Source organism: Balaenoptera acutorostrata, chromosome 19 (genome assembly GCF_949987535.1).
Source record: "Balaenoptera acutorostrata chromosome 19, mBalAcu1.1, whole genome shotgun sequence".
Taxonomy (NCBI): Eukaryota; Metazoa; Chordata; class Mammalia; order Artiodactyla; family Balaenopteridae; genus Balaenoptera; species Balaenoptera acutorostrata.
In genome coordinates this window covers 63,324,155-63,333,703 of record NC_080082.1, presented here as the reverse complement: position 1 = coordinate 63,333,703, position 9,549 = coordinate 63,324,155, and the positions used below count along the sequence as shown (strand labels likewise).

The 9,549-nt window shown below is 51.3% G+C and overlaps 1 pseudogene; it reads right to left on the bottom strand.

Moving 5' to 3' along the window:
* Positions 1-2,641: 2,641 nt before the first annotated feature.
* Positions 2,642-6,128, bottom strand: LOC130704549 (leukocyte immunoglobulin-like receptor subfamily A member 6; annotated as a pseudogene).
* Between the last annotated feature and the right edge of the window lie 3,421 nt (positions 6,129-9,549).

The window sequence follows — 9,549 nt, the reverse complement described above, 5'->3', positions numbered from 1 at the left end:
TTTGCATTATCTTCAATTTCCTTTATCAGTGTTTCATAGTTCTCAGTGTATAAGTTTTTCACCTCCTTCATCAGGTTTACTCCTAGGTAGTTTATTTTTGATGCAGTTTTAAGAAGTTGATTTTATATTTTCTTTTTGGTATTTCATTGTTAGTGTAAAGAAATGCAACAGATTTCCCTGTGTTAATCTTGTATCCTGCTACCTTGCTGAATTCGTTTATCAGTTCTAATAGTTGTTGTGTGGAGTCTTCAGTGTTTTCTCTATGGAGTATCATGTCATCTGCATACAATGACAATTTTACCTCTTCCCTTCCGACTTGAATACCCTTTTTTTTTCTTGTCTGATTGCTGTGGCTAGGACTTCCAATACTATGTCAAACAGAAGTGGTGAGAGTGGGCATCCTTGTCTCGTTCCAGAATTTAGCGGGAAGACTTTCAGCTTTTCACCATTGAGTATTATGTTGGCTGTGGGTTTGTCATAAATAGCGTTTATTACGTTGAGATATGTTCCCTCTGTACTCACTTTGGTGAGAGTTTTTATCATGATTGGGTGTTGACTTTTATCAGATGCTGTTTCTGCATCTGTTGAGATGGTCATGTGGTTTTGTCTTTTCTTTTGTTGATGTGGTGTATCACACTGATTGATCTGTGTATGTTGAGCCATCCTTGTGACCCTGGCATGAATCCAACTTGCTTATGGTGTATGGTCTTTTTGATGTGTTGTTGGATTCGGTTTGCTAATATTTTGTGGACCATTTTTGCATCTATATTCATCAACAGTATTGGTCTGTGATTTTCTTTTTTGGTGGTGTATGTGTCTGGTTTGGGGTATCAGAGTGATGGTGGCTTCATACAATGACTTTGGGACTGTTTCCTCCTCTTTAGTATTCTGGACACGTTTGAGAAGGATCGGTGTAAGTCCTTCTTTGTATGTTTGGCAGAATTCTCCCGTGAAGTCATCTGCTCCTGGACGTGTGTTTGCAGGGAGTTTTTTTGTTTTTTTAAATTACAGATTCTATTTCACGTCTAGTGATCAGTATGTTCAAAGTTATCTATTTCTTCTTGATTCCATTTTGGTGGGCTGTATGTTCCTAAAACGTGTCCATTTCTTCTAGGTTGTCCAATGTGTAGGAATAGAATTGTTTATAGTATTAGCTTATGATTTTTTTATATTTCTTTGGGGTAGATTGTTATTTTTCCTCTTGCATATTCTTATTTGGTTTAGTCGGGTCCCAGATTGTGTGCTTTTGAATTTGATGTAATGAAATATACCGTTATAGTTTTTCTTCACTTATTCACTGTCATGCTTGAAAGTTGATCCATATTATTGTATCAGTTTAACTTTGTGTATACTTCTGTCATATAAAATTCAGTTGCATACATGAGTATATACACCAAACCATTAATTTTTGGTGAGATTTGTTTCTATCATTTGGTCTGACATGAACGACCCCTCTGTCAAAGTTCCCCTGAATGTATACTCATGGTTATGTACACATGTTCCTCTAGGTTATATAACTGTGGGTCAGAGCTGCGTGTCTCTTCCTTTTAACCAATGATTCTTATTTACTCTCCAAATTGACTGAGGCAAGTAGTACACCCACCAATAATGTACTGGGATTCAGAGTGCTCAGTGTTTCTCCCACAGCTGAGATTTCCATTGTTTTCTCTTTTGCCTCTCATGTGGACGGACTAGGAGTTTGGCATCATAATTTCATGGAAACCAGGGCATAAAACTGATGTGGAAATGATCTAATCATGATGCTCTATATAAAGGACTCATCTGTGTGCATCGGGGTCAACATTGAGCTGTGCTCCAGCTGGATCAGACTCAGTTCTCTGGGAAAGAGAATTCTACTCATTACTTCCCCACTCTGCCTTCAGCGCGTTCATACAGGTACCATGAGGTTGGCCACGAAGAGAGTATTTACACTAAAGAAAGACATGTCATGAATCTGGGCTTTTTACAAAGTGGTATATTCCTAAGCCTGTTTGATATCACAGCAGCTGGCTGTCACTTCAAACGACAGCTTGTTCCTTCACACTGATGGTGTTTCTGGAGAAACTATACCAGGTGTCATCTGACGAGGAGAGAAGGGCTTGAAGGGTCAAGAGAGGGTTTTAGGGAAGACTTTTTGATTTACCTGTTCCAAATTTGGCCCCAATTTCACCCATTCATTCAGCTTTTAAACGATATTCTGTTTCTTTTTTAAAAAATTAATTTAGTTTTATTTATTTATTTTTGGCTGTGTTGGGTCTTCGTTGCTGCACGCGGGCTTTCTCTAGTTGCGGCGAGCGGGGGCTGCTCAGTGTTGTGGTGCGTGGGCTTCTCATTGCAGTGACTTCTCTTGTTGTGGAGCACGGGCTCTAGGCATGTGGGCTTCAGTAGTTGCCGCTCGCGGGCTCTAGAGCGCAGGCTCAGTAGTTGTGGTGCACGGGCTTAGTTGCTCCGCGGCGTGTGGGATCTTCCCAGACCAGGGCTCGAACCCGTGTCCCCTGCATTGGCAGGCGGATTCTTAACCACTGAGCCACCAGGGAAGTCCGATATTCTGTTTCTGAGTGAAGGGATGGAGGTCAGTAGCACACACCAGCGAAGGTGGAATTTAAAAATAAACAAATGTATTACATGAAAGTGGGCCAGAGCAAGAACATGCGTAAGGTGTGGACGCAGACCTGCCATGTGGGATGCACCTCACGGCACAGGGGTGGGAGGGGACGGGGCAGTCAGCGAGAGTCACCACTGGCGGGGAGGGAAGGCACCACGGTTAACCGAGGCCCAGGCCTCCACAGGGACTCCCAGACCTTCTCCTGCACCCACACCGTGTCTCTCCCTCCCTGGTCAGACAGTTCACACAACACGTGCTGCAGATTCTCTTCCAGAACGTCCTGGGCACAGAAGGTCATGTCCAGGGCTCCACCACTCGGGACGGTGCATGGTTCCCTCTTGTGTTCAGCTCCTGGCTGCATCTTGGGTTCCTCCGTGGCCGTGTGGAGCCTGAAAGAGCAGAATCCCGAGGCCCAGCAGGATCAAGCCAGCCACGCCCATCCGGATGAGATTCTCCACTGTGTAGTCTTGGGGGTGTGCGGCTAGGATTTGTGGACAAAGAGGTCACAGAGGTCAGAGCAGATCAGAATCCCCCCAGAATCCAGGGTGTCCACCCAGGGAACCCGCCTCCCGTTGACAGGACATGACCCTCGGAGCCCAGCCCCATATCTGAGTGATTTCGCCTCTCGTGGGATCTGACGTGTTTTGTGATGGGTGGATGGCGTCAGCTGCTCCTGAGAAGCATAAAGTGAGGGTGTGAGTGAGGAACTGGGGAGACACGAGCCCTTCTCCCGGGTTCTGTGTCCTCAATGCCCCCAGTTCTCATATTACAGCTCTTGCGCAGTTCCTTAATGAGCCCTTCCTCTAATGTGCCAGGTCCCCTCTGCCCTCCTCATTGCATTCTCTCAGCCTCCCTGTGTGCTTTGAACTCAGAACCTGCTTTTGAATCACTTTGGAACCGAGTTGGCTGTGCCCCCGGTGCTCAGGATTAGTGAGAAAAGTGGTCTCTTAATGCAGAAATAATTGAGTGCTGTGTGTCCTGTGTTCGGTCTGAGATTGAAGACCCTGTAATCTTATTCTCCTACTTCTGGGAGTTCCCACTGATTCAACAGCTGAGGACCCAGGATCCAGTGATGAGAGTTTGGAGTCAGGGGCATTGAATGTCCTCCTCTCTGGAGCCCCCCTGTGTCCCCTCATTCATTACTACCTCAGACATTTCTGGGGACAGCGCCCTGAGCTGACTGAGTCAGCAGGGACAGGGCTGGGGTCCCTCACCTGAGACCGCGAGCTCCAGGGGGGCACTGACGTGTGACAGCAGGTAGGGGTCACTGCTGAGTGAGCTGTAGCACCTGTAGGTCCCACTGTGGGCTGAGGTCACAGGACTCATGGAGAATTCGGCCTGGATATGCTGACGTCGGTACTTTGATCTAAGACGCAGTGGGGGACGGGTCGCCCCCTCCTTGGACAGAAGGAAAGTTTCCGTCCTGCTCCCTGACTGACACAGCAGGGTCACGTTCTCTCCTGAGGCCACCACGGGGCCCGGCTGCACCGAGAGGGAGGGCGTGTCAGGGAACCATCCTAGAGAGAGGAAGGGGGGTGAGGGGCTGCCCGCCCCCTTGGTTCTGAACTGCGACTCAGCAGGGCCTCCCTGAGGCCCCTCATCGCTGTCTGTCTCTGTTTTCTCTGAGTCTCCCCCTCTCCCTGCCCACCCCCGTCTCCCTCTGTCTCTCTCCCTCCCTGGGGACCCCGCACGCCTGGTCCCAGCATCACCACCTGGGGCCCCCCTGGCAGGGCCTGTGCAGAGTCGGGGTCCCTGACCAACCCGCTGGCTCCTCACCTGCCACCAGGACGTCCAGGGGGTCACTGGGGGCTGACCACTCGGAGGAGAGGTTGTGCCCACCGTAGCATCTGTACCGGCCCCCGTGGGTGCTGGTCACCGGGCCCAGGGGGAAGTCGGCCTGCGAGAGCCCAGCCTGGGGCTGCCGGCCAGGGCGCTGGGGGAGGGCCTGTCCCCCCTCCTGGGACAGAGCGAATCTGTCGTAGCCGACGTTAGAGCGACACTGGAGGGTCAGGCTCTGTCCAGAGGCCACGACAGGGCCCTGCGGGGTCAGGAGGGAGGGCTTCCCAGACACACCTGGGGGAAGACCAGCCCTGGGCTGTAGGGGCTGGTTCCTCCCGTGAAGCCCCTTCTCCCGTCCTGGTCCCCAGGCCTCACTGTCACTCACACTCTGTGTCTCTGTCCTGTGCGCCCCACTCCCCCCTCACCCCACCCTCTCATCTGGGACAATCCTGGGAGAAAAGCATGTAATAATCTGTCTCGTGCCTCAAAAAGTGGGTGAGGCCAGGGTGGGACTTCCTCACCTGGGACCAGGAGCTCCAGGGGGTCACTGGGTGCTGACCACACCTGGGGGGTGTCCCTGTAAAAGCCGTGGCATCTGAATGTCCACCTGTGGCTGGGGGTCACGGGACCCACGGGGTGCAGGGCCTGTGTCTGCCCATAGGGGCCTTGCTGTGCATCCAGGGTCCCAGAGGACTTGGGTTCTCCTTCCTTAGTCAGAATGAACCCGTCCAATCCCTGCCATGAGCTACACTGGAGGGTCACGGTCCCTCCCGAGGTCACCACAGGGCTCGGCAGGGCTGAGAGGGTGGGTTTGTTGTGGACCCCTAGGAGAGAAGGAGGGAGCTTGTGAAATGGGGCTCACACCCCCCTTCCCTCCCCCAGGGCTGGGCTGTGAGAGGGACACACCCCTGAGAGCAGACCCCCTTCCTGAGGGCAGAGCCTGAGGCCGGGACCCCCGAGTGTCCTCTCACCTGTCACCACCAGCTCCAGGGGGTCACTGCGCTCTGACCAGCCAGTGAGGTTGCAATAGTAACAGTGGTATCTCCCTGCGTCGGGCTGTGTCATGTGTGGGATGGAGAACTTGCCCTTGTCCCTGGGCTCCAGTGGGGGCTGTCTGTCCCAGGGACCTGAGCTTCCCTCTTTATCCAAAGGGAACTCCCGGGCCCCCAGGGTCCCCTGACACCAGATGGTCATGGAGCTCCCCCAGGGGATCACAGAGCCTGGCTCAGCCCAGATGGTGGGTTTGGGGAGGGTTCCTGGAAGGACGTCAGAGGCTGGGTCACAAGGCATCCTCACCCCCAGGTCCCCAGCTCTCAGCCCCAAACCTCCCAGACTCCCCCCTCCTTCAGCCCAGAACCGCTGTTCCCCATCCCCATTGCCTGGGGGTGGCCCCTTGTCCCCCTGAGCAGGAGGGAGCTGGGACACCTGGGGACAGACTCACCTGCCTGCACGTGGGTCCTCAGGCCCACACGCAGCCCTGGAAGAGAGACCCCTGTGAGAGATTTGCCCTGAGTCCTGAGCAGCGCCTCTCCTCCCCGTGAGCCTCCTGAGTCCTGGGGTCTCCTGACAGAGCAGCCTGGCTGTGGGGGGGGGGTCCCTCCGTGCCTAGGGCTTCCCCTCCCCCTCCTCCATCTCACCGAGGCAGAGCAGGGCCGTGAGGCTGGGGGTCATGGCGTCTCGTCCCTGTGGTCCAGGCGGTGCAGATGGAGGAGACCACGGTGCCCTCAGGACGGAGACCCGAGGGTGTGTCCACCGGGAGGCTGGTCCTCCCCGTCACGGGGCTGTCACGTCAGCAGCCCCACAGGAAGGGGAACTGCCCCTCCCCAGGAGCCTGGCCCTCGTTTCCACAGGGCTCAGGCTGGAGTGGGCAGCGGGCTTCTGCAGACATATCTGACCACGTCTGAGGCCTCACTTGACCCATAAGCTGCTGCCTTCGTGGCCTGAAGTCCTTTTTGACCCAAGCATCAACACATATTTATTGGGTATTTGCAATATGCCTGGCTTAGAAGTACATCCTTGGACATGACAGATTCAAACCCTGAGCTTGCAGAGCTCAGATTGGCAAACAAACGAACAACTGAACAACGACCACCACCAGACAACCTCAGAAATATTCAGTGTATTTGTTTCCTGTTGCTGCCGTGGCAACCACTACAAGTCCATGGGTTAAAGCAACACAGATTTATTACCTTTACATTCTGGAGGTTAGAAGTCCAAATGGAAACGATTGTGTTAAAGTCACGTTGTTGTCAGGCTGTGTTGCTCCTGAGAGCTCTGGGGTGGAATTCATTCCCTCACGTGTTCAAGCTTCTGCAGGCTGCCATGTCCCTTGACTCAAACCCTCCCATCTTCCAAGCCAACAGGCACGTCTCTCCAACTTCTGCTTCCGAGTCCCATCGACCTTGGCTCTGGCCCTTCTGCCTCGCTCTTTCACTCATCAGGACCTTGGTGGTAACATGGGGCCCCCCCGGGTAATCCAGGACCGTCTCCCCATCTCCACCACTTAGAAGGTGCCTTGGGGGGATCTTAAAGGGAAATTCAAGGCTCATCCTAAGAGTACAAAATGATAGTACTACAAATAGGACTCAGTATCCTTCCTCGCGGGGTAAGGTAGAGCAGGTGGTGAGTTTCGAAATCGCGATGACTTTCCTGCCCACCCCGGCTGCGCAGAGGGACAAGAGGACAGAGCCTGGGAGGCCACGCCGACTAAGAGGACGCCCCGGGCAAGTGCCCATCACCCCCAGCGCGGATTTCAACACTAAAGGTTTCACAGGAAGCAGAACAGCTATTTCCCTACACGTCAGTCTCTGTTGCCATCCCAAATAAGATGCGTGACATCTCCTTTTTCAGAAAACAATTTCTGCCCGTCATAAACCCCAGATGTGTGCTCCAGACACGGTCCAGATACGCCGTCAAGTGCCGAGAGCCCGATGCCGGGTTTCGAGCTGGACGGTCAGAAGATCAGTGGTTCCTGCCCAAGGTGTTTCCTCTCCCCACACTTCAGTGGTTCGTGTTCATCTCCAAATGCTCCTAGATCACGGAGTCCTGTTTGGATTAATGAGATTTAAAACAAGCGCACGAATGGAGATGTTGGGTTCTTTCCTTCACAGCCTTGGTCATACTGGGGTTGATGAGAGAGGCGACTGAGGGCTCCTGAGGAAGGGGAGACCCTGCAGAGAAAGGAAGCGTGGTACACACAGAATAGGAGGTTTGCCCAAACCACTTCCTGGTTAGATGCAAGCTGTACATTTTGGGGTGGAATACCACTCAAGCCATATTGTCCTTGTTTCTCCTTTTTGGTGATTTGGGCTTTCCTAACTTGGTTAATTCGGCATGCCCCAGGTTTCTCCAGAGTAAAGCTGTTATTTGCCCTTTGTAATTAATCATTGGTTTGTGGGGAGGTACTTTGAGAGTTTGTGCATATCATGCTCCTTATTAAATTTTCACTTATAAGTTTAGCAGCTACTGACCCTATGCCATAGCAAAAGCTTCTCTTCTCCCAAATGCACCCATTCACATGGAAATCACATGGTTTATAATATCCCACTACTTTTAAATGCCTGTAAAATACGGCCAATCCTTCTTGTGTTTCTTCTGTCATAATAAGCAGACGCATCTAGGCTTTCTTTTTTTTTTTTTTTTTTTTTTTTTAATTTTATAGCTACTTTATTTATTTATTTATTTATTTTTGGCTGCGCTGGGTCCTCGGTTCGTGCGAGGGCCTTCTCTGGTTACGGCAAGTGGGGGCCACTCTTCATCGCGGTGCGGGGACCGCTCTTCATCGCGGTGCGCGGGCCTTTCACTATCGCGGCCCCTCCCGTTGCGGGGCACAGGCTCCAGACGCGCAGGCTCAGCAGTTGTGGCTCACGGGCCCAGCCGCTCCGCGGCACGTGGGATCCTCCCAGACCAGGGCTCGAACCCGTGTCCCTTGCATTAGCAGGCAGATTCTCAACCACTGCGCCACCAGGGAAGCCCTAGGCTTTCTTATTTCCTCATGACTCAGAGGCTGTATGGTGTGTTTTAATTTCTGGTTGAGCTTGTCCCCGCTACCCGCATAGCTCTTCTCTTTGTGTGTTTTCCTAGGTATTCTTACGTTTTTATTTTTCCATATGGAGCTTAGTATCAGCTTGTCTAGTTCCAGAAGAAAAGCTTGTTAAACTCAAAAGCTTTTGCACAGCAAAGGAAACCATAAACAAAACAAAAAGACACCCCACGGATTGGGAGAAAATATTTGCAGATGGTGTGACTGACAAGGGATTAGTCTCCAAAATTTACAAACAGCTCATGAGGCTTAATATCATCAAAACAAACAACCCAATCAAAAAATGGGCAGAAGACCTAAGTAGACGTTTCTCTGAAGAAGATATACAGATGGCCAAGAGGCAAGTGAAAGGATGTTCAACATCACTAATTATTAGAGAAATGCAAATCAGAACTACAATGAGGTATCACCTCACACCAGTCAGAATGGCCATCATCAAAAAATCCACAAACAATAAATGCTGGAGAGGGTGTGGAGAGAAGGGAAGCCTCCTGCATTGTTGGTGGGAATGTAAATTGGTGCAGCCACTGTGGAGAACAGTATAGAGGTTCCTTAGAAAGCTAAAAATAGAGCTGCCATCTGATCCAGCAATCCCACTCCTGGGCATATACCCTGAGAAAAACATGGTCCAAAAGGATACTTGCACCCCAGTGTTCACTGCAGCACTGTTTACAATAGCCAAGACCTGGAAGCAACCTAAATGTCCATCGACAGAGGAATGGATAAAGAAGACGTAGTACATATATACAGTGGAATATTGCTCAGCCATTAAAAAGAATGAAATAATGCCATTTGCAGCAACATGGATAGACCTAGAGGTTGTCATACTGAGTGAAGTAAGTCAGACAGAGAAAGTGAAATATCGTATGATATCCCTTATATGCGGAATCTAAAAAGAAATGATACATGGGCTTCCCTGGTGGCGCAGTGGTTGAGAATCCGCCTGCCAATGCAGGGGACACGGGTTCGATCCCTGGTCCGGGAAGATCCCACATGCCATGGAGCAACTAAGCCCGTGCACCACAACTACTGAGCCTGTGCTCTAGAGCCCGTGAGCCACAACTACTGAGCCCACGTGCCGCAACTACTGAAGCCCACGTGCTTAGAGCCCGTGCTCCACAAT